Here is a 26,384-nt window from a genome sequence, read left to right on the forward strand (position 1 = left end):
CCACAGGACATTTTAATTTCCACTGTCTATACTTTTAAAAATAAATTCATAAAACTTTGTCAGAATGACCAGAAATGATTCATGATTTACACTTATAGTGGTGGAAGTTCAAAAATATAAGAAAATAATCTATTTTTTTACATTTGTATTTCACCTTTTTTTCACTTACCATTGGCTGCATTTGTTGCTATAGGTACACTTTTCTTCATAAGTAAGGGAGATTCTTCGATGAATTTTGCACAGCATACAAACCATACTTACAGGTGTATGAAACTCTAGAATTTTCCAAATCTATTAAAAACTGTGGTAAAAATTGAGATAATTAACTATAAAATTTGAGTTTTTTCTAAACATGAAGTTTAAAATATAACAGCACATTCATTTTTTCATAAATTAAATAATTTCTAGAGTTTCATACACCTGTAAGTATGGTTTGTATGCTGTGCAAAATTCATCGAAGACTCTCTTACTTATGAAGAAACGTGTATCTATAGCAACAAACGCAGCCAATAGAAGTGAAAAAATGATGAACTTTCACATGTAAAGAAAATTATTTTGTTATGTTTTTGAACTTCCACTGCTATGATTGTGAAACCTGAATCCTTCCTTGTCATGCTGACAAAGTTTTATGAATTTATTCGTAAAAGTATAGACAGTGGAAATTAAATTGTACTGTGGAGTCTCTCCTGCTCCAAGACGGCCCGTTTGACGTCATACCCCCCTTAAACCTAACTGACCTAAGGACATCACACACACCCATGCCCGAGGCGGGATTCGAACCTGCACCGTAGCGGCGCGCGGACTGAAGCGCCTAGAACCGCTCGGCCACAACGGCCATCAGAAACTTTGTTGATAAACAAATTTTGACTAACCATTTAATTCATATGAAAGGATCTGCAACTTTTTATCGCATTGTAGAGACACTATCATCAACTATGGTTAACGCATGAGTGAGACTAACAGATTTCTTAACAGTTTTATCCTCCCTCTGTAACTGGATGCATTCTCTACGAGAAAAAGATGGGAGGCACGAAAATGGGACGAAGGAGTGTAGAAATAGATGAGCGATCAGTTAACAGAACGCAGAACAACACAAAGAGGTATCTGCGGCGTCCATAGGCAACATTAATTGGCATGTGAATACGACAAAAGTAATTCCCACGGCCATCCTTGAAAAACTCGTGCGTGTGAAATCAAGTTATGCTTCTCTTCAACATCATCGTTTTATGGCAATATTTTACTTCAGATACAGTTTCCATTCTATGCTTTAAGGAACATTAAGGCTTCATATGAAAGAATTCCGCAGCTTTTTATCCCATTGTAGAAACGCTATTATCAACATAGGTTATTGCATGAGTGAGAGTAAAAGATTGCTAGTAAGCATATCTGAAATTGTTATTTTTCTACTTTCCGGAGATAAAGAAACCAACGAGTCTGTTCGCGCCAAATCACTAGCGTCGTTGGGGCCACTGCATTGTTACTTAGACCTTTTTCCTTCGTAAGAGTTTTACTACAATCTTCTTGTCTTACTTTTCTTCGAAGATCAGTTACCTGGGACATGGTCATCCCGAAAAATGTTAGCTGAACGCGTTTTTTTATGAAAAGCTTCTGAATCCGTAATTTAATTTGATTAAAGTAAACTAAATATATCATAATTTGTTTTCTATTACGTACTGATCTCTATGAGCTACAAAAGGAAACATAAAATGCCATCAAGACGACGCAAAGAAATCGCTTCAGAAGGCAAGACCAGTGTGCGATTTGCAGGGGGGGATTTCCCCCCCTCTGCATCAGACCATCCCCTCCTCTGGCTTTCGTTTATGCGTCTCAACCTGGGATGTTTATTTCCCACACAGTGGAGTAAAACTTTACATATAATTTAAATTTGTGGAGCCGAACACTGAAAGTTGTTAATACTATTAATATGTTTCAGTTTTCTATCATCAGAAAAAGTACAGCATTTCACAAATGTGCCTCTACTTTTTGAATTCCCCTCGTATACCTGTATGTAGATGATTTTGTAAATAAGCTTTACCTATAATGTACTTTTAAAAATATAACAAGGAATGGCTTTTCTGATAGTGCATACGCGTGAATAGTGAGTTTCAGCATTAACATCTATTTATAAATAGCTGTTTAACCATGCGTAACGCCACGGTCCAAGCTAGTAACGTACATAATTCTAATAACCCCCTAAGACATCCCCCCACTAGTAAAAGCACAAATCGCACCCTGGACAAGACAGAGTTTCCATGAAAATTCTTTTGCCTTTGCACAACAGTGTCACTCCGATAACGGAGGTACGCAAACTACATCCAAAAAGGAATTAACAGTTTTAGACAGTTTCATATACATTAGAATTTACATAAAGTGGACTTCACCCTACTGTGCTTCTCGACCAGCGGTGTTTTACGGCACAGAATAAACGGAGCAATGCTACAACTGGGACGTTTCGCCATGGTGCTGCCACCCAGCGGCAAGTCAATGCACTATCTGTAATATCCACAGTCTGCTTCCTAGTGCAGTTACTGCCAGATTGCAGCTGAATGTGAGTACAGCAGTTCGCGTCGTGGGTGTTCAGCGTGTTCTGTGATTTAACACACGGAATACAACATTAGCTGAATTTTTAGTCTTCCAACACATTATGGCAAGGCAGATACTCTTGCATTTCTTTTCGAAGAACTTCCCTGCAGATCAGTGAAATAGACTGTCGAACAGTTGAGTTTCTCATCCGGAATTAGTAAACAATGTATGGAACTTTCAGTTGTGACCCCTTGTTTGCATTTAAGTATAAGTTATTGTTACATACGAGCCAATATGAGTAAACTAACTGTGAAATTAAAGTGGATATTACACCCACAAATGGTTCAAATGGCTGTGAGCACTATGGGACTCAACATCTGAGGTCATAAGTCCCCTAGAACTTAGAACTACTTAAACCTAACTAACCTAAGGACAGCACACACATCCATGCCCGAGGCAGGATTCGAACCTGCGACCGTAGCGGTCGCGCAGTTCCAGACTGTAGCGCCTAGAAGCGCTCGGCCACCTCGGCGGCTATTACACCCACAAAAGACTGTAAATCACAGTTAGTGTTTGAGTGAGTAACAAAATGAGCACGTTTTCATAGTTCAGCACACAAGGACACGCAAATGATCTTATGTGCTCATCTGATGTGAGTGACACTATACTTCCTTTTCTTCCAGAGGGGCTGTAAGCCATATATTTGTGACTATTACAGCGCCATCTATCACAAAGCGAAAAAAGTGGTCCATATTTCTTTACGTACTACACGAATACGTAATAAAAAATGGGGGTTCGTATTTTAAAACACGCAGTTGATAACCGTTCGACCTATGGAAGCGCCATCTAGCGGGCCAACCATAACGCCATCTGGTTTCCCCCTTGAAGCTAGATAAGTTTCGTTCTTTGCAGTTTTTTCGTTTGACGCTTATTTCGTGAGATATTTGGCCCGGTCACGATCAATGGACCACCCTGTATATCAAGGGACGCGCTACGATCAATGTGGAAAGGAGTCATCTGCATTTCTGCAATGAGTACTTGTGCTGAAGGTTCTGTAGCTAACGGACGTGAAGTCTGGACTGATGAATAATTCGGTTCCTTAAAGCTACGGCAAGTTGAAAATGAGAAAGAGAGGAAGATTTATATGCGTATGATAAACCTCTTCCCTCAAAAACATTTCTCTTCTTCATACCTCCTCGGTGTTACCACAGATGGCGTGTCACTGACCTCATTTGTAATAAGATTGCAGTATACGCGAGGTGCCTATTTGCTTCCACGCCCTGTGTGGAATGCATGAAGTTTTAACAAATGTTCACCAAGTTTTTGTCCCCTGCGCAGAAAACAGCTCGTAGGTCGTGAATCCGTTATCTTGAGGTTGTAAGAAACTCTTAACGAGGAACTGTTATTTTAGAAATGATTAAATTTCCAATCAGTTTGTTTATATGGGATGCCACTCGCTTTTTATTAGCAGAACATGAGAAGCTGCACAGGTACATGACACTTTAGGGTCACAAATAATTTCTATTCTTCAACAAATAAATTAGTATCGCACTATTCTCAACTATATGTCCAAATTACCATACATTTCTAATAAAGTCTTAATTAACACCGACTGCGGTGGACAATATTTCCGCCCTCCAAGATGGCCAAATCAGCTCTGATCTTACAGCTGAACCACTTCGCCCGCCATCCAAGTTAGCCGCGATCCGAAGATCACCGAAGTGCTTCGTCTACCTTAGCGTTTGGCATTTGTTTATTATTTTGCTCTTTATAAATACTTGTGAAATAATGGAATGATAGCACGCTATTTAGAGATGCTTCAAATATGACAGACAAGTAAATACGCTGTTTAGCATGTCTAATATTAATAACAGAAGACTGTAAATTTGGCGCGCAACTTCCGAACGTAGCAGCCAATCGCTGAGGACCACAATTTAGGCGGTACCTAGCAAACCATCAGTCGTCAGTACCATATTACGTCATCTTGCCACAGCTGCCTTCTCAGCTGCTCTAAGAAGAGTCTCTTGTACCTGAATATGATGGCTGCAAAGGCAGAAATATAACAAAGCGTGCCCTTATCTCGAGTGGAGAATCAGCTTCTGTTTACCACCGTTACATGGGTAATTCATCGGCTACGGAGTAATGCGTCACTAGGGTGAAAATCACAAACGCTATTCCTACTACTTCACAAAACGAAATTAATCGAAAAACGTTTCATCGACAGCGTTAAAAGCCTCTTTTAAAGCTGAAGGCATAGGGTATTAAGAAATTTTGAGATAACATCTGGTTAAAAAACATGAAATAAAACACAAACGAAAACGTTTATAGGAACTCCTGTTTTACAAAGAGGGAAACGCTGTCAACGTGAGTAATGGTAACAGCGCTGTGAGAAAATAAAACAACCATTTAAACAGAAACGTCATGTATGTGGTAAATAGTTCGATGTAACAGATGCTCTCAAGGCTTTAACGCGACCAGTGCGCATAGCTCTTAAGATATGCATTTCAGAGCCCATATTTATTAGACTTTTTTGCTTCGAATGAGATTTCCTATCATATGCCTGAATAGGACAGAAACGATCATTCGAATCTTGGGAGGAAAATGCTCTAACAATATCTGCTCTAAAAAGCATATCTTAAGAGCTATGACCACTTCTTCAGTAGAAGACGAACAAGTGCCCATTGCTCTAGCCCATGTTTACCTCACATTAAAAAAAAATGGTTCAAAGCACTATGGGACTTAACATCTATGGTCATCAGTCCCCTCGAACTTGGAACTACTTAACCCTAACTAATCTAAGGACATCACACAACACCTTTTTTTTTTTTTTTTTTTTTGTAACGTAATAAACTTTTATTTACAAAATAACAAATACAGTGATGAGTTTCGAAGGTACTTTCAATTTCTATATCTGTTAGTTATCGAGTCTTTTTCTTTTCTTTTCTGATATGTAACTTTGTTGCAATTGTCTGTTTCGTTATATGTTGTACGTTTGCAGGTTGATTTACACTGTTGCACTGATTTGTAAGTCAGAGGAGCAAAAATATTTCATTTTATTCAGTTTTGTTTGCATTTTTGTTATGGGTTGTTGATTCAAACACTTCTAAGTTCTTGACTTTAGGTAGAGTTATTGGTCTGGTGCCATTATGTGGCATGTAACTATTTGTAGAGTTGTCTTATTGGCTAAGGCTTACATCTAGGAAACAATGGACAGTGATATATATATATATATATATATATATATATATATATATATATATATATATATATATATATATATATATATATATAGCGAGGTGTCCACGAGATGGTGGTTGAGGGGAAGAGAGCGAGAGAGAGAGAGAAAAATAGAGAGAGAGGGCGATAAGGAACACATTTGAGACATAATTTTAAAAAAAACTCTATAAGTGGACAAACATATTCTAGTTAAGCCTAACATGATTATATAGGAATTGCAGAGAGATGTTTCTTTTGTTAGTGTACTCACATAGTCATCTTCGGCGTAGCGAGTGATATTTCGCACATTTGTATGAACGCTACCTGGGTATGCGCTATATGTGTAGCCGTAGCACTCATCTAATAATATTTACACTTTTTTTTATACCCCAGTCATCACGAGGTAGAGAAAATCCCTGACCCCGCCGGGAATCGAACCCGGGAACCCGTGCGCGGGAAGCGAGAACGCTACCGCACGACCACGAGATGCGGACCCCTCCTCAGATTTTTATCTTATTTTGGTCCGTGCTCTCAAAATACGGAAGGCAAAGAGTTTGCAATAAAAGACAAACGGCTTACTGTATCGAAGTATCGTACGTTTACATTTTAAGTATATAACAATTGTGAAAGCTGGAGAACACGGGGAATTTTGCACTACAAGAACGTCAGTAGCTTTCCTGAATCACTGTTTTCAAGAAAATTTATCTTTTCCAAAGATGAATAAGTGGAAGCTATAAAACATCCAAGGCCTTCCAAATATATTACCATAAAAGTCTTCGTCTGCGAATTTCTTGATATTTGTTCTGTAAACATAATAAAGTTAATAATTCTGATGTAATGACTGGTACTGACGTTAAGTAATACTAAGTCAGTCCTAGGAACAGGAAATCAGCGTTCGATGTGGATGCGGGAATCCTGAATTGCCCCTCAGTGCAAGGTCAGTGGAAATGGTTTGTCGTTGCCTTTTTGCAACCTCTTTTGCAGTGCCATGTGTGTATCTGTCGTGTGAGGACTTCCGCAGTGTACTGTTGTGCTTTACATAATATATCACATTCGTATTTCGCTCGTCAAAATAGCGAAAAACTAGGACCCGAAGCGACTGCTTGTTGTGAGGTTCTTTTTAATGCGTGTAGCAGCTACAAAAATTTGTGTATTAACTTCCTCGCCTCAAATTTATTATCGATTTGTTGTAAATGGTGAGTGAGAATAAACTGCGTAGATGAATTTCTAAAAAGGTAGGTTCTGTTGGAATAGGCCTCGTTCTGTTGTTCAGACGCTCCCCACATCCCTTTGCTACGACCAACACACACTACCAGCTCCCTGGATCCCTTGCGGTCCCGCCCATCGAGGAGCTAGGGCAGTGGCTAACGCCTTTATAGCGTGGTACTTTCTACCGTGGATCCGAGGACCTTCCTCAGGGCGAGTGAGTTACAAGAACTCCGCGAGTAGCCCGGAAAGCGAGGATCAACAGAACCCGTCAAATGCGCCCAATTTGCAGGTATATATACTTCATGTTCGTTTTGTAAAGTGCATACGAGAGCGGTTTTATAAAACTTAGTAGCCAAGTTTTCTTTGCGCAACAGCGAGTATAATTCTAAAATATGTCATCAGTGCACTTGATAGCAGCAAATGAATGTCCCTTCGACTATTCATCATGTGATTTTTCACATTTCTATTTATTTAAATGGGATGAAAAAAATTTGGTGTCGGATACTTGCAGGCAACACTGAATTCGGTAGTCACATCTCGCTGCTTTTACTCGTCTTCATATGAGGCAGTCGTTCGAATTTAAATTAAGAAAATAATTCTTACATTTGTAATAAAGGTCTTGTCGGTAAAATATCATAAAAACGGGAGAGCAAAGTTCGTGCCGTGTGTTGAGTTCCAGCGCTGACCGCAAGGAGGCGGGCACGTACGCGCAGACTGTGCGGCTGATGAAACAAATGAGCGCTGGTAGTGAGGCGCTCGTGCTCGGCGAGTGCTGTGGGTGATGAAACAAGTGGTTGGCAGCAGTCAGTGCACTCGGGAAAGGCAGTAGGGCGGCCGTTACTGTATTCCCCTGTTTTTGCCTTCCAACTGTGGCTGATGCAAGTCGATGGCGCACTGTTTGTAGGCCGGGCGACCAGCTGCCAGTGACCCCTACTTTCGCTTACACTTAACGAGCCAGAAAATTGTGCAGATACAGCAACGAAAACAGAGTTGAGTTGTTTATCATTGGCATATAGCTGCATCAAACGACCACGCACATTTGCTGCCGTGCTTCCTGTTTCCAGCTGCATTACTAACCTTCAAAGTTTGCGGTAAAACATATTTGGTTCTTTCATTTCCTTGCGGGTAACTCCGTATTAGGTGTGATTTTAATCAGTCCTGTAAATTACGTGTTATGCAAGATGTGTACTGATAATATATGACACGTCAAAACAAAAAGAAAGCACAATATTAAATTAAGCTACTACAGTTTGCTCCAGTCACGTAGCAAATACCGGCAGTGAAAACCTGCATTGTGTATAACAGTATTTACAAGTACTTTTTTTCTACATGAGAATTTTAGATTTTTTTTTTTTTTTTTTACTATGTGACTTAATTTCTGCGCACAACTGGCTGCATACAGTATTACACCCGGGAATTTACTGGCAGAAATGTATTTCAATTATTTATAAATGGACGATAAATAAAAGTATGGATTTTTTTAGCTTCCTGATAAAGGTAACTTGAGATGTGTAATTGGATGTACACATGTTATCAACCTTGAAAACAGGCACCTTTGAATGCGCGACTGTTTTCCAACTTTTTACCGAGTCGTTACGATGAGAAAAGTTACATCAAAACCGACCAACACAATGAAAATGGTAGAGATGTTTGTTACAGAGTTGTTCTTTTGCACCGTTGACAGATGTCATATGCAAGATCTGACACAAAAGAAATCAGCCCGCTGCTGCAAATCTGCGCACGTAACAGTAGCCTACTTCGTTTTGTGGCGGACACCTTACGACTCTATCCGCATTTGTTCCTTCCAAGGTTCATTTCTGCGTGTCATTTTTTTGTGAGTTCATGTGAAACCTCCATCGTTTTTGCATTCGATGAAGCACAAAAACACGTCCTAATAAAAAAGGTTAGCCCCTCCTTGATGGCAAACTGCCCGTCTACCACTACTGAGTTCATACATTTGGGTGGTACTCTTCATGAGGAACGAAGTAGTTCAAATTCAAAAACACAATCGCGCCCTAACACGGAACCACGATGAGTTCCTTAGTAATGCGAGCAGTTCGTTTCCTTTTAATCAGATTTTTACATTTTATACCAGTGTGTGTGTGTATGGAGGGGGGGGGGGGGTTTACGTGCGTTCAATGTCGAGGTTATCAACGACCTTACGAAAATTAGTAGGAACAAATGTGGGTAAAACGTAACAAGCGAAAGTAAATCTTAAATAAAATTGCATTCACTCTCAATCTCAATACCTCAGTGCTTTTCGAATAGGAGACGTAAGGCACACAAATCAGTTCTTAACTATCGCAGCGCCTAGTCCATAGACTACGGGCGCGCTCCGTTCCACAAGCGCAAAAGCCTAAAGGTTCTACGGGCCATTGTTGCGCGTTGTTTTCGCACCTCTATCGATATGCGTCTTGTTTACGCGATTTCGTTCTTAATGAATCATTGTTTCCGACTGCGGATAGAGAACATGAAAGTGTTCTGTGTAAGAGAAACTATGCGCCGTGACTCATCTGATTAAGAAATTGCCGATTTGCTGAATTTTGGAGACATTGTCGACGCTCTGGTGGGAAACGGTTTTTCATTTTTATTGAAGTGTCAGATGCATTTTTGGTAACACAGTTCATTTCTGACCAAGAAAATGACAGTAACTGGTTTGATTACCAGTCCTGCCAACAGCTCCAAATGATAAAATAAGGAAAGTGGGAAAGCATCTCGCAAGGAGACATTATCATTGCGAACACTGCTGTGTGACGTGGTGTATGGAACCCTGTTTTAAAATATTTCATACGAAAATGCTGTATAAATCCATGTAGAAACTGCTGTTGTATTTAAATACAGGGTGTTTCAAAAATGACCGGTATATTTGAAACGGCAATAAAAACTAAACGAGCAGCGATAGAAATACACCGTTTGTTGCAATATTCTTGGGACAACAGTACATTTTCAGGCGGACAAACTTTCTAAACTACAGTAGTTACAATTTTCAACAACAGATGGCGCTGCAAGTGATGTGAAAGATATAGACAACGCAGTCTGTGGATGCGCCATTCTTTACGTCGTCTTTCTGCTGTAAGCGTGTGCTGTTCACAACGTGCAAGTGTGCTGTAGACAACATGGTTTATTCCTTAGAACAGAGGATTTTTCTGGTGTTGGAATTCCACCGCCTAGAACACAGTGTTGTTGCAACAAGACGAAGTTTTCAACGGAGGTTTAATGTAACCAAAGGACCGAAAAGCGATGCAATAAAGGATCTGTTTGAAAAATTTCAACGGACTGGGAACGTGACGGATGAACGTGCTGGAAAGGTAGGGCGACCGCGTACAGCAACCACAGAGGGCAACGTGCAGCAGGTGATCCAACAGCGGCCTCGGGTTTCCGTTCGCCGTGTTGCAGCTGCGGTCCAAATGACGCCAACGTCCACGTATCGTCTCATGCGCCAGAGTTTACACCTCTATCCACACAAAATTCAAACGCAGCAACCCCTCAGCGCCGCTACCATTGCTGCACGAGAGACATTCGCTAACGATATAGTGCACAGGATTGATGACGGCGATATGCATGTGGGCAGCATTTGGTTTACTGACGAAGCTTATTTTTACCTGGACGGCTTCGTCAATAAACAGAACTGGCGCATATGAGGAGCCGGAAAGCCCCATGTTGCAGTCCCATCGTCCCTGCATCCTCAAAAAGTACTGGTCTGGGCCGCCATTTCTTCCAAAGGAATCATTGGCCCATTTTTCAGATCCGAAACGATTACTGCATCACGCTATCTGGACATTCTTCGTGAATTTGTGGCGGTACAAACTGTCTTAGACGACACTGCGAACACTTCGTGGTTTATGCAAGATGGTGCCCGGCCACATCGCACGGCCGACGTCTTTAATTTCCTGAATGAATATTTCGATGATCGTGTGATTGTTTTGGGCTATCCGAAACATACAGGAGGCGGCGTGGATTGGCCTCCCTATTCGCCAGACATGAACCCCTGTGACTTGTTTCTGTGGGGACACTTGAAAGACCAGGTGTACCGCCAGAATCCAGAAACAATTGAACAGCTGAAGCAGTACATCTCATCTGCATGTGAAGCCATTCCGCCAGACACGTTGTCAAAGGTTTCGGGTAATTTCATTCAGAGACTACGCCATATTATTGCTACGCATGATGGATATGTGGAAAACATCGTACTATAGAGTTTCCCAGACCGCAGCGCCATCTGTTGTTGAAAATTGTAACTACTGTGATTTCGAAAGTTTGTCTGCCTGAAAAATGTACTGTTGTCCCAAGCATATTGCAACAAATGGTGTATTTCTATCGCTGCTCGTTTAGTTTGTATTGCCGTTTCAGATATACCGGTCATTTTTGAAACACCCTGTATGATATTCAGCAGTGACATTACGTGTTTATGAACTCATTTACTCTACATATATCAATGTATGACTTCTTTAATTTTACGAAAACAATGTCATGTATAATAATAAAATTTGTCCATGTTATACCAGAGAGGATTTTGTTCATAGCTGTGTATTAAAGAAGACAAAATGGTCCTAAAATAGAGTTAATTTTATATATATATATATGTTCGTTATTTTCGAAGATATAAATTTTTGAACACAGTTAAAATTGCCTGTATTCTGCGGACATAGGTATTGGGCCGGTACTGGGAATGTTAATGACTAAATTGAAGGGGGTCAGAGGAAGAGAGTGCTAATACACAAGAGAATATTTTGAGTTGCTGTGTGAAAAATGTTTGGTTAAATTCAAAGACAAAAACATAAATGCAGCGAGACGAAAGAAATTATGTAGGAACTAACAAGCATAGACCACTTGAATTCTTAGGTACACCTTCACAGGGTGTGGTAGAAGTTTTTTTATTCAACTCGTTCATATGGTTGGAAAGTTTTGCCTACAAATTTGTTGGCTATACTTTCTGTAAAACTTTGAAAATATCAGATTTGTTTCAGTTTTTTTCAATAAATCTGTTTTTTCTGCTCAAAACGCTTTGACATCTAGTCCCTTTTTAAAGGCACGCAAAATTTTCTACAAACTTGATTACTACAACTTTTTTCTGCACACATTACCAAGGGCGCTCGCTACATTTCGACAAAAAGCATCAATTTTTCAAATTTTGTGCAAAATGCCAAAATACGTAGTTTTTGAGCATATGTATTTGTTACTGTTATTCAGAAGAATATATATAATATTATATACTGGAGTTGAACATCTCACTTTGCACTATTCAATTACTCTGTGCACAGTCGGGTGATTCCTGAGCTTCTATCTATTGTGATTAGTACATCACTAGTCGAAGTTAAGCTCCAGGACATTGCAGCCCTTTGTTGTTGTTTCCTTTTTTTTCAGTATTCCCTTATTTTCTCTCCGTGAAGTCTCTTCCTTTCTTATGTCCATGTTGTTCTCTATTGTTTATTTCTTCTGCTTTGAAAGCCTTCCAAATTTAGTATTTTATTTTTAAAACGGTTTCTTTCTGCTATTTCTGATTCTTTGGCGTTCCTTTCTAGATCTTTCCTTACTTCTGTAATCCATGCTATTGTCGATTTCTTCTTCCAGAAATTAGGAGTATTTGTTTTGTTAGTCTATTTCCATCCATTCGGTAGAGGTGTCCAAAACAGGTTAATTTTCTTTTGGCCATTACTTCAGATATTTTCTCTATATTTTTGTAGATCATCTTATTACTTCTTATTTTCCAACCATCAGCAGTTTTTATTGCGCCCATTATTTTTCTAATAATACTTCTTTCCCGTACATCTAGTTTGTCCATCTTATAGTTCATCGTTAGTCATTCAGATCTATATAAACATTCTGGTCGTACCACTGTGGTGTAGTGTTTTAGTTTTGGATTTTCTAGATGTACATTTCTTGTTGTAAATATTTTTGTCGGACCATATGCTCTTTCCATTTTGTTAATTCTTACATCTGTTGCAGATTTTTCTAGTCCATTCTTTTGTATAGTTTCTCCAAGATATTTAAATTTATTTACTCCCTCTATTGTACCTATTTATGTTTCTATGAATTTTGGTGCATTTTTTGTATTTGTTCTTTTTTTTCAGCTGAAATTTTGAGACCAGTTGTGTTTGCTATTTTTTTTTCCAGAAGGTTTATTTGAATAACTGCTTCTGTCAGGTTTTCTGAAAGTATTGCAAAATCATCTGCAAAAGCTAAGCAGTTTACCTTAATTCCATTTGTTTTCCTTCCCAGAGTTATTGGTTCAATTTTGTGACTTTTTAGCTCTGAATTCCAGATCCTTACAATTTTTTCTAGAACACAGATAAACAGTAAAGGTGATAAGCCATCACCTTGTCTAACACCAGTTTTTATTTCAAATGGCTGGGATACTTCTCCCATTAATTTTGACTTTAGATATTGTACCTGTTAGTGTTTCATGAATTATATTTGCTAATTTTAATTCAACACAAAATTCTCTAATGACCTTATCTATTACTCATTATGTTATATAAATATATATTAAATAACCAACGACAGAAAACTGAACTACACTGACAAATAAAATCACAGGACCAATAAATAATTAATGTAGAGCAATGAAATTTGGGGAATACATTTGTCTAGGTAATATATGTAAGTGATTAAAATTGCAAGATCACAGGTTAATGTAAGCATGAGAGAAGCCATTGCAAAGGTTAAATTCTGGTACGTTAATAACTGGTGCAACTGCCAGAATGTGGCGCGGCGACAACTTGGGGGTGGCCTCTTTGCTCGATGATTGGTACGTTGTGTTCGACTGACATCTGCACATCCGTGGCACAGTCTGTGATGGCACCTAGAGAACAGGGCCTGAACCAACAAGTTGTGGCATTTAATGCTCTTCTCTGAGAAAAGCAGATTCAGTCTGAGTAATAATTCTGGAAATACCCTTGTAACACGTAAATCATACAGCAATGTTGTCAAACACAATCATTTTGGTGGTCCAAATGTTACGGTGTGGGGAGGCATAATATTGCATGGGAGTATTGACCTCCAAATCTTTGAACACAACACTCTCACCTGTTAATGCTATTGTGATACCGTACTCCTTCCCCACGTGCATCTTTTCAGGGGTGCATTAGATTATGGATGACAATGTGTCTCCGAATCGAACAGTAGAGGTTGATGAGCTCTTGGAACAAGAGATTATTTGGTGAATGGACTGGCCAGCCTGATCCCCTGACTTAAATCCATTGAGCACGTATGATATGCATCGGGGAGATGTACTGCAGCACATCCACATGTACCAATGACCATCGAGCAGTTGTCAGCCATGCTGGTGGACGAATGGAATGCCCCACCACAAGCAAGAACTCCATACTAACCTTGTGGCCAGAGGCATCTGTCACCAACTGCTGGCTGGCATAGGGATGCTACGCATTCTGAAGAGTGAGCTCCGCCCAGCGGTACACACTTTATCAGTTGAACAACCAAAAGACTGAGCCACATAAAACAGCATGTGTATAATTATAAAATTTTTGCATAGTATAAATGTGTAAAGCGGCCCCTAGACTGTCAATAATATTGTGCAATATTTCATACTGTGCAATGTTATTGACTGTCTGTAGGTAAGACTGAAGGTTGTGCAATATATTGACAGATCTACTGAAATTATATTTTTATTGAGTAAACTGCTTAGATTGTACAGTCTGTCTAATATTCTCTCTTCGTTAACTCAGTCTCATATGCTAAATTGTTTATTTTGTGCAATTTGTCGTATTTTGAAGTGGAAATGGCTTTGAAATCAGCAGATGTCCATTGATCTGAGAAGTATTAGAGGTACACAGTACAGGGGTTTGTAGGCCATATGGTGTGTTAGAGCAAACAAATACAGTAATCACAAAAATAAGATAGAGCAATACTACCAGCTATTGATATACAGCGAAATGTACCTGGTAGCAGATAGCTGTGATTAGTAAATTTAATCCATTGTGGACAGATTACAGGAAAGAACTGAAATGAATTATTAGTGCATCAAAAAGCAGAGCTGGTGCTGGAGCCAATATTTAGGTACTTCTATGCCATGAACTTTTTGCAAGGGCAAGAAATTTTTTAACACCATTGTAAAGGTGTGAAATTCTTGTTTTTAAAATTGCATCCAAATAAATAAATCTTATGTAGATATAATCATAATTATAGGTGTAAACATTTGCAGAAGTACATTCTCAGAAAGTTCTTATAATCATTTGGCTCTTTTATTCTCAAGTCACTTACTAAATTTTCATTTGTCAGTCTCCCTCTCTTCTTATACCACTCCTTCTTCTATCTACAGTACTTCTATAACTTACATGCAAACCCAAGAGCCAAAAAACAACTGGTGTCCATGTCCTCCATGTTTGCATGTCTGATATGTTTACAGAAGTATTGCGATTTGCTGTCTGGTACCAACTGTTAGTACATTCCCCAATATTACTGATAGTGTAAGGGCAGCTCAAGATTAAAATATTAATTACAATGGTCAAACACATTTAAAGTACTTTAAACTGGCTGCCTTTAGCCCTTTGGGGCAACTTTGTCCAACATACAGGAAAAATAAATAAATTATTTTGCTCCACAGATCGTACTGAAGCTGCAAATGTCCATGTGTTCTATGCATTGTGGTAGTGTGTATAGCCTCAGATTAACTTGGTCACACTGGTTTCCAGCTTTGTTTTCATACTGAAAGAATTGTCACAAGAGATTCATATCTTTGGTTGCAGTAAAGTAGGATAACAACTTTCTTGCCTGTGGATCTTAATTTCACGCTTAAAAAGATTCAATAAGTACTAGATTATTTATGTTATATAATATAAAATAACATTGTCTCTAATAAAGCTTAATTTCCATGTATTTTCTTACAACATTTTGAAACCACACTTATTGTTTTAATATACGTTATTTATGACAACTTGGTCCTGGGACAAAGTTGCCCCAGTTTCAATTAAATACACTTACTCATGTATTTGTTCCGTACAGTTTATTGATGCTTTTAATCTTCAGGTTAGACTGTATTTTATTTATTCCTTTTTCTCTTTGTGTACCAGTACATCAGATATGAGTGACCAGAGAAGAGAAAATAGAAGAAAAATTGGAAGTCAGAGGTACAAGGGCTCTGCTGATAATACGTTACAGAAGTGTTCGAATTACACAAAGGAAGGCTGACTAACTCAGAAGGAGGCAGCAAAGCTCTGGAGCATCCCCCATAGCATAATTAAAAACAAACTGAAAAATGTGCACACAAAAAATCCAGGAAGGTAACCAATGCTGTCAGTGGCAGAACAAAGAGCAGTCATTAAACACTTACAAATGTTGTGTGATTTTAGGTTCCCCATTACAGAATATGTATGGAAATGTGTAGTCAAAGTGAATTTAGAAAAGGTCACCAGACATGTTAAAGAAATCTGTGATAATCTACCAAGGTGTGAATGGAGAAGGTACCTTCTCCAACATAAGCCTCAACTATCGACTTGTGCTTCATCAAATGAGATTGGGCTACAATATCCAAGGAGACTCTTACATTTTATTCTTCAAATTTAGAACACAATCATGGCAGTCCACCTGAAATATGTAAAATTATAATGAAGCTAACCTAACAGGTGATCCAGACAGCAGAAAAGTCTTGTCAGGATGAGGAATAAGACACACTGAACAAGTAATGGATTCATCAAAAACATCAGTTATGACTTGTGTTAATCCAGTGGGAAAATTATTGCCACCTTATGTTGTATACAAGGCACAGAAGCTCTGGAACACATTGGTGAAAGGTAGTCCTAATGGTGCACACTATAATTGGTCAGAAACGATGGCTTGACTCTGCATCATTTGAGGACTGGTCTTTTAGTCTTGCGCTTCCTAGCCGGCCGTGGTGCCCAAGCGGTTAAAGGCGCTACAGTCTGGAACCGCGCGGCTGCTACGGTCGCAGGTTCGAATCCTGCCTCGGGCATGGATGTGTGTGATGTCCTTAGGTTAGTTAGGTTTAAGTAGTTCTAAGTTCTAGGGGACTGATGACCTTAGAAGTTAAGTCCCGTAGTGCTCAGAGCCATTTGGACCATTTTTTGTGCTTCCTAGGTTGGAAAAACACAATAGAAAAAAATTTTTGATAGGAGGCAGTTTATCAAGTTACATTAGTATGGAACTGCTTGCAGCCTGTAAAGAAAACTCCATTGTTTACGTTTGTGTGACACCAAACTCCACACACTTGACTCAACCACTGGATGTGGTATTCTTCCACCCCCTGAAGAAAGCATGGAGGGAAATCCTATACGAATGGCGCAAAACTCAAACTGGAGAAAAAGTCAAGACTTTGCTTAAAGATGTGTTTACAATTTTCCTTAAGAAACTAGTGGTAGAATCTCTTCTAGGCTAAGAAGAAAATTTGTCTTCTGGTTTTAGAGGTTGTGGCATCTAATCAAATTGATAAGCTTCCCCAAAGATCAAAATCACAGTTGTTAAAAGAGAGTATGCGTGCGGAACGATTTGAAGTGGAATGATCATATAAAATTAATTGTTGGTAAGGCGGGTACCAGGTTGAGATTCATTGGGAGAGTGCTTAGAAAATGTAGTCCAGCAACAAAGGAGGTGGCTTACAAAACACTCGTTCGACCTATACTTGAGTATTGCTCATCAGTGTGGGATCCGTACCAGATCGGGTTGACGGAGGAGATAGAGAAGATCCAAAGAAGAGCGGCGCGTTTCGTCACAGGGTTATTTGGTAACCGTGATAGCGTTACGGAGATGTTTAATAAACTCAAGTGGCAGACTCTGCAAGAGAGGCGCTCTGCATCGCGGTGTAGCTTGCTCGCCAGGTTTCGAGAGGGTGCATTTCTGGATGAGGTATCGAGTATATTGCTTCCCCCTACTTATACCTCCCGAGGAGATCACGAATGTAAAATTAGAGAGATTAGAGCGCGCACGGAGGCTTTCAGACAGTCGTTCTTCCCGCGAACCATACGCGACTGGAACAGGAAAGGGAGGTAATGACAGTGGCACGTAAAGTGCCCTCCGCCACACACCGTTGGGTGGCTTGCGGAGTATGAATGTAGATGTAGATGTAGATGTAGAAATGTTGGAACACGTGAGGCAATACTGACCCTATGACTTATCCTGACGGGAGGCCCTAGCCACACGGCATTTCCATTTCCATCTTAGAAAATAGATTAAGGAAAGGCAAACCTATGTTTCTAGCATTTGTAGACTTAGATAAAGCTTTTGACAATGTTGACTGGAATACTCTCTTTCAATTTCTGAAGGTGGCAGGGGTAAAATACAGGAAGCGAAAGGCTATTTACAATTTGTACAGAAACCAGATGGCAGTTATAAGAGTCGAGCGGCATGAAAGGGAAGCAGTGGTTGGGAAGGGAGTGAGACAGGGTTGTAGCCTAGCCCCAATGTTATTCAATATGTATATTGAGCAAGCAGTAAAGGAAACAAAAGAAAAATTTGGAGTAGGAATTAAAATCCATGGAGAAGAAATTAAAACTTTGAGGTTTGCGGATGACATTGTAATTCTGTCAAAGACAGCAAAGGACCTGGAAGAGCAGCTGAACGGAATGGACAGTGTCTTGAAAGGAGGATATAATATGAACATCAACAAAAGCAAAACGAGGATAATGGAATGTAGTCGAATTAAATTGGGTGATGCTGAGGGTATTAGATTAGGAAATGAGACGCTTAAAGTAGTAAAGGAGTTTTGCTATTTGGGGAGCAAAATAACTGATGATGGTCGAAATAGAGAGGATATAAAATGTAGACTGGCAGTGGCAAGGAAAGCGTTTCTGAAGAAGAGAAATTTGTTAACATCAAGTATTGATTTAAGTGTCAGGAAGTTGTTTCTGAAAGTATTTGTATGGAGTGTAGCCATGTATGGAAGTGAAACGTGGATGATAAATAGTTTAGACAATAAGAGAATAGAAGCTATCGAAATGTGGTGCTACAGAAGAATGCTGAAGATTAGATGGGCAGATCACATAACTAATGAGGAGGTATTGAAGAGAATTGGGGAGAAGAGAAATTTGTGGCACAACTTGACTAGAAGAAGTGATCGGTTGGTAGGACATATTCTGAGACATCAAGGGATCAACAATTTAGTATTGGAGGGCAGAGGGTAAAAATCGAAGAGGGAGACCAAGAGATGAATACACTAAACAGATTCAGAAGGATGCAGGTGATGAAGAAGCTTGCACAGGATAGAGTAGCATGAAGAGCTGCATCAAACCAGTCTCTGGACTGAAGACTACAGCAACAACAACAACAACAACAACAAAAGAGACGGATTGTGAATAGCCCAGTCCTTTCGATATAAATGCAGTTCTGAAATTGCCACCTGGTGCTGAAAAGTCTGGGAATGCTGAATGTGTCAGTAAAGTATCCCTTGAAATAGTAAAAATTCCTGCTCCCACTCTCCATATCTGTCCGTCTCTTCCTGTTCACATCTTCCTACGTCCCAACATCTCTCTGTTCATCTCTTCCTGTCCCCTCTGCCTATCTTCAGCTCTCCTCGTTCATTCCCTCCTGCTGCCCTTGCCCTCTCCTTATCCCCTTGAGCCCCTTCCATATACATCTTCTGCTCCTCTTCTCTTGTTCCATCTCCTCCTCCCCCTGACTCTGACTTACCCATCTCATCCTGTGCTGCCTTTTTGTCCATCCCCTCCTCTGTCCATCTCAACCTTCCTCCAGTTGTGCCTATTCACTCTGTCATACGACTGGAATTCAGTATTCTGCCTGGGGCCACGTGTCTGAGAATAATTTTTCATCTTGTCAGCTCAGGAGGACATGAGGGAACCAATGTTATTCCTACTGCAAAAGGCAGTGGTTGTGACACCTTGGTTAAGAAGGAAGTATGGTGTCTTAGTATTATGGTGAGGTACCTTACTTCTGTTGAGTGAATTTTGGGACAGCGTGAGGTTCACAAAGTGTTCCTTTCTATTGTCTTCCGCAGTGTGTCGTCATATGATGCACCTTACCTGCATTCATGGCTATTGGAACTCTAAAAAATAACTGTTTAATCTTCCTGTTTGCTTAAGACCCAGTCATGAGTACACTGAGTGCAAGGTTAAGATGCTTGCACATGTTTTGTGGATACTTCTAGAGTGTACTCGAACCAAATATAGAAATTAAAATTATAGAGTCGAGGTGAGTTTTGAACTCACGACCCTCCATGCAACAGTTTAGTATCATAACCACTACACCACAGAGCTACTCAGCTTCTTCTGTGACAATATTATGGACAATGCCATTATTGATCTGCAAATCCTTGCACAGCTTCTCTCTGAAACTGTCTCTTGCTGCCTTTGTGGTGGTGAAGTTAAACTTCATGAGGATATTGGAGCTAGAATAGGTGTTGTGTCTAAATTACTTATTAAATGTCAGAAGCGCAAAAAAAAAAAAAAAATGAAAAAGCATTTCATACTTTATCAAAGTGTTCAGGTAATGAATTGTATGAAACTAATGTGAGACTGTTCTATGGCCTTAGATGCACTGGTAAAGGTGCAAGGGCTGGCAATGTTTTCTGCATTGTGTTGAATTTGCCAAAACCACCTTCTAGGTATACGAAATATGTAACTGCAATTGGGGACTCTATAAATGCTGTGGCTGAAGATACAATGGTTGCTGCTACATCAGAAGCTATTGAACAAAATGAGGGTGACACAGACATCAGCATTGCTGTAGATGGATCCTGGCAAAAGCATGGGTTTAGTTCTAAAAATGGTTTTACAACTGCAATAAGTGTTAACAATGGAAAATATTTGGATTTTGAAGTTCTCAGTAAGTACTGCCAAGGTTGTACAGTGAACCAGAACAGATTACTTCATAAGCAGGAGTGTATGAAAAAAAATATGATGGCACAAGTGAAGTGATGGAGGTAAAAGGAGCAGTTAACATTTTCCAGCATTCGCAGAAGGAGAGAGGTGTCAGATATATGAATTACTTACGTGATAGAGACAGCAAGGCTTTCATTGCAGTACAAAACAGTACGCCATATGAATCTTCCTATACAAAAACTTGAGTGTGTAGGACATGTCAAGAAAAGGATGGGAATATGCCTGCGTAACATAAAAACCAAGCTCGGTAACACAAAAATGTCTGATGGAAAGGCAACAAAATGTGCTGGAAGACTACCGGTAACCAACAAAGTAAATGATGAATTACAGGAATATTATAGGAAGGCCACTAGAGATAACTGTGACAATTTAGAGAAGATGAAAAGAGCTGTGTGGAGCACTTTCTTTCATCGAATATCAACCGATGAAAAGCCATGGCACACTTTGTGTCCACCAAACACTCGGTGTAAATATAGGCAAGCTGAATTTTCTGTCACCTTGCATTAATTTACACATAAAAATTATCTTCCTTTAGCAGTAATGGAGGCAATCAAACCTGTTTACAGAGATTAATCCTGAGCTACTAAAGGACTGTTTACATTGGAAGACCCAGAATGTGAATGAGTCCTTCAAAATGTTGTGTGGTGCTGTGTGCCTAAAATGTATTTGTTGGCCTTATGGCTCTAAAGTCAGCAGTGTCTGATGCTGAAATAACTTTTAATCATGGGAATTATGAAAGACTTAAGGTTCTGGAGAAGTTAGGGGTAAGATTTGGACAGAACACAGCTAAAGGACTGTGGTAACTGGATGATCTTCATGTACATGAAGCAGAGTTAGCTGCTCAGCAAATGACAAAAGAAGCAAGAAAGAAAAGGAGGCAGCAAGCACTGGACTGTTGTGACACCGAAGAAGACACAGACTATGGACCAGGGCAATTATAGTGCATAAAAGACGAAGAAAAGTAAATCTGCTTAAGAATGGGTAATAAAAAAGTTTTACACCTCAATATCTCTGAACTACATTTTTTGTAATAAATGACACGTTTTCTAAAAAAGTACTGATGGTAGAGACATGAAATTTTCACAGTATGCCAAGTCTGAGACTCAACACATATGGAACTAGAATAATTAAAATATCCTGAGTTGTTTTGTTTTATGTTTATTTATTTACAAAATTCTGTCAAAAAATTGAGTGTTTGAAAAAAAAAAAAACTACCCCACAGTACAATTTTAGTAAAAATTCTAGTTCATTGTATCTAGAAAGGTGCATTCAATAATTATGGAAAATTGTAAGTTGGTGTCTTATAAAGTTTCCAAAATTCGATAATTTAACATTGGTGGCATAGGACATACAGTGTCCCCTTAGTGACTGGCAAACTATTACATGAAAGACTCACATGTTGGACCCTTGCACTCCAAGAACATCACTTTGAAATTCTACAAATTAAGGGAAAAGATAACAGCACAGTTGTTTGACAAGATTACCCCAAGGTCTACCCAAGTTCAATGAATTAATAGAAAATTCTTTATTTAAAGAATTATTAATTGACGTTCAGGCAAGTAGGCAACACGTTCTTGACATACGCAACAATACGACTAAACAGTAGGATAATGGCCCAAAGTGGTGTCAGGTAAAACAGGTAAGAACAGAAAACTGGAATAACAAACGTTTACAACATTTCAGGATCTATATCATCATCTTATTTTATAGAAATAGTATAACTTTGGACTGCATCCCAGCAGTTAGTACAGAAATATTTATACTGTACACCCATGACACATGGGAGCCATTTAGGCCCACAAAATGAGTAAGAAAGCTAGGACTTTACTATTACTTCCAAGCAGGAAAATATGAAAGGTGTAGAGAACTTGTCTCATATGTCAGAAAATGAAACCACTTAATGTATGTTGCAAAACTGAACTACATCTTATCCTTTCCACCAAATCACTGCAGTTGACATCCATTGACGTTTCCAGACTGCTACCATCCACAAGGGGAGAACTTCCAAGATACGTATTTGCTATCTATACCATATTTTGAAAGTCTAAAACTGTATGCAACAAAATCAAAGCAGCAGGCTAAATAACTCAAAATATGGTGGATGACTACATACCTCACACAGGCAAGCCAGAATCAATGCTGCCTGACAATGCTTCTAATTTCACTTGCACCAGAAGGAAAATGTTTTTGGGAGGCAAAACTATGAACCGATTTTAATTTCTACATTTCACCCTCAGACAAATTGTAAGGAACACATTTTTTAGAGAATTTAACAGATTTGTTTGAATTTCTGCTGCACATGCACACATACAAACAAAATGGGTAGAACTCATTGAACCTTTTGAACAAACTGTAAACCATTTACCTCATTTATCCGCAACATACACTCCACCGGCATTAATGTTAAAAACTAGAGAGTCAAATAAGTGGTTAGACCCACTTCCCAAAATGCTTAGGAAGGAAAATAATTAGAAAGAGAAATTTTATAAAGCATAAATTTCAATTAGTGAGAATGCAAAGTTAAGGAAAGCAGCATACAACAAAACTATATAAAACAAAGAAGTTTAAGATAGGAGAATAATATTGCTGAGAGCATTTCCCAAATCTTCTTTACTAAAAAATAATAACAAAAAATAAGAACATTTGTATACTGGACCACACATAATCACTAATATACCACATTATGGTAGTTGCTTCCTTGTTCTCATATGTGCATAAGCCAGAAGTACTGTATCATCACAGTGATTTAAAGAAATACATATACTGATGTTTTGTAGTATTTAGTTTCATAAGATCATTTTTATGCAGTTATGTATGGAAAACTTTATTTTATGTATATATAGGTTTCATGAATTGAAACACTAGGTAACTGACAGTTTTTAATTTGAGATACAGTGAATAGAGAATAGGAAGGATGGCCTTTTGCTCTGAGATCAGTATGGTATGTATGTATGTATGTATGTAATAATTCATAAGTAGTGAATAACTATTACAATTTGAAAGTTGCATGTAAGTTTAGACACTGGCGTGTGTCAGTTTTTCATGACAGAACATTTTGAAAAACATGAATGTGCATAATAAGGATTTGCTTAACACAAGCATCACATTATGTGGAAACTAAACCATGGTACAAATAATACCTCACAGCTCAAGCTTATAGAATAACTCATTCTCCATATAAAAACATTTGGCAGAATAATACTAGACTTAGTGTGCATTTGTTTGTTTTTACAGCTTACTCATTTATTTTATGTTTAGATGTATGTATGTGTATATAGGGCAATATACGTTGATATTCATGTGTTGAAAGAAAGGCCACGAGCCAATGTGCTAACAATGTAATAAGCAGTATGAGCCAAGGATAGGCTGTGCTTGAAATTGATTTTGACATTTGGTAACATGTGTTTGATATGGCTTTCTCTCCATTTTGCTGCAAATCCTCTTTTATCATGCAATGTATAGTTCATATTTGTTAAGTTTTATGCTTGGAGGCCCAAGCATCCATAGCCTAAACATCTCACAAGACAAAGGTCATCACACCAAACAAACACTACCTATGTGAAAGTCTGAGTCAAGCCAAAGTTCACTCACACATATGGCCACATGATCTAATGTCAAGAGATTTATATACACACACTTTCAAAGACTTTTACTATGTGAATGTAATCCGGGATTCTTTACCTGGTGTAAATAATATCTGTGTGGGGGCAAACTAATTTTGCATCAGTGACATGAAGAAAGTATAATGAATAGTGTAATTGATGCTAACATAAATGTTGGTAACTGAGTGCTGGGATGTGAAAATATAAATGTGAAGATACTGACATACACTTTGAAAGACTTGTGTTAGTGCTTCATATTCATATTTATAGTAATTGGATGCTCAGGTCAGCGCAAAACACTGCCAGTATGGAATTGGGCCGAAAAGTGTGGTGGACTTAAGTCTTACTCATCGTTTTGTGAAGCCTGGTGTATACAGGTGTGAGTGTATTATCCAACAAAAAGTCTGGATGATCCTGGCAAATGGCTTACAGCACAAAACTGTACTTCAATAAACATAGTTGGCAGTGTGAAAGGAATTATACAGATGTTACAGCGGTTGCACAATAATGGGAATTGCATCCTGCTAATTGTTGACCAGGAATGTGGTGTGTGCCAACAAACTTTGAAAAATGAAATAATGTCGTTTCATGAACAAGTGAAGGTACAAGGACACTTACTAAGTGGATGTATCGTGGGTAAAGATGTGAAACGTGTATGAACTTGCAGATGGATCATGACAAACAAATAACAGTTACAGATTGTAAAATTATTTCATAATCTGTAGCAAAGTGAACACGTATCTGTTGTAGAGAGACACGAGAAATTTAAAAGACCCAATAACATGTGGATTTGAATGATACATTGAATATAAACCACAACATTGTCATGTAGTTTATAATTTTTGTGTAGTAAGAAAAACTTTCGTTGTGTACTTTAAATATATTTAATCAGTAGAAAATCTCATACTGCCATATGAATTTTCATGTTTGCCAACTGCAAAGAGATGCCTTTCATCCCTGACCCATCCAAATCCAGAGGGATTTCGCGACCTGCAACATGCCTATAACTACACTTTGATGCCCCACCATCTGTCAGATGTTCAGATGTCCTGTCAGCATAACAGGTTCCAGTCGACACTCTGTATTCTAACATTAAAAATGCAACAATTAGCAGCAGCAGAACAGTGTAAAAATAATGTCATTTGTATAATGAGAGTGAAACTGGCATACACTGTTTAACCAGGGTTGCCAAAGGTTCTGGAAATCAGGGAATTTCAAGCACACCTGGGAAATGTCAGGGAAATTTGGAAAAAAGAAACACTGGAAAAAATCTCATTTTTGTCTCAGTACGTGAAATGGTTTGTTTACTGAGTGTTGTGCATCGTCGCTGGCTGGGTGCAGTGGAGTACATGGGCCGCTTCCCTACTCCCTTATTACTACTGCTTCTCTCCTTTCTACCACTCCCCTCAGCTTGCAGTAAGTACTGCCAACACTTCTTGCCATTAGCCTAGCAGCTGGCGATGAGTGGCATGGGGGCATGAGGAGTGGTTTGTTTGGATCTGATTCTCAGACTGTGGGCACAGCAGCTGGAGACAGCAGTCAGGTGTACATGAGTTGTGTCTGAGTGATTGTGTGATCATTTTATGACAAAAGCTATGGCTGAAAATTAAGTTGTGAGAGTGTACAGTCTTTTCTATGTGCCTGTCTGTGGCTCAGCAATCATCTTTACGTTGAGTTTGTAAGGGATCCGTGATCCCACGAACATAGATGCTAGTATCCAACACCCAGGTCGATAGTAGACAGGAGTCGATTGTCGAGTGCTGCAGGAGGCAGTGAGACGAGTGTCGAGTGCTGCAGGAGGCAGTGAGACGAGTGTCAAGTGACAGGTAGTGTGGGAGAGACAGGCAAGAATGGTGGTCGAGTGAGTTGTAAACGGTAAAATTCACCGGAGTATTAAGAGTGAGCACATCCCCCTGATCGTCGTGGGGTTGACCCTCACTAATACCGATTCGCGAGTGATATGAAACAGAAAGTGACAAGTGCCGAATTGCGTGTTTCGCGTCAACCGCGTCGGCCAGCAACAACCATGGAT

General features: G+C 39.1%; 1 long non-coding RNA gene across 1 annotated transcript in view; it reads left to right on the forward strand.

Annotated features, from left to right (window-relative positions):
• The window catches only part of LOC126236112 (uncharacterized), a 186,902-nt gene that overhangs the window by 152,074 nt on the left and 8,444 nt on the right, over positions 1–26,384 (forward strand). Inside the window, exon 2 of the long non-coding RNA XR_007544871.1 lies at positions 15,975–16,031. This is a non-coding gene — a long non-coding RNA (uncharacterized LOC126236112). The remainder of the gene's footprint in view (positions 1–15,974; positions 16,032–26,384) is intronic.

This window comes from Schistocerca nitens, chromosome 2 (genome assembly GCF_023898315.1).
Source record: "Schistocerca nitens isolate TAMUIC-IGC-003100 chromosome 2, iqSchNite1.1, whole genome shotgun sequence".
Classification (NCBI taxonomy): Eukaryota; Metazoa; Arthropoda; class Insecta; order Orthoptera; family Acrididae; genus Schistocerca; species Schistocerca nitens.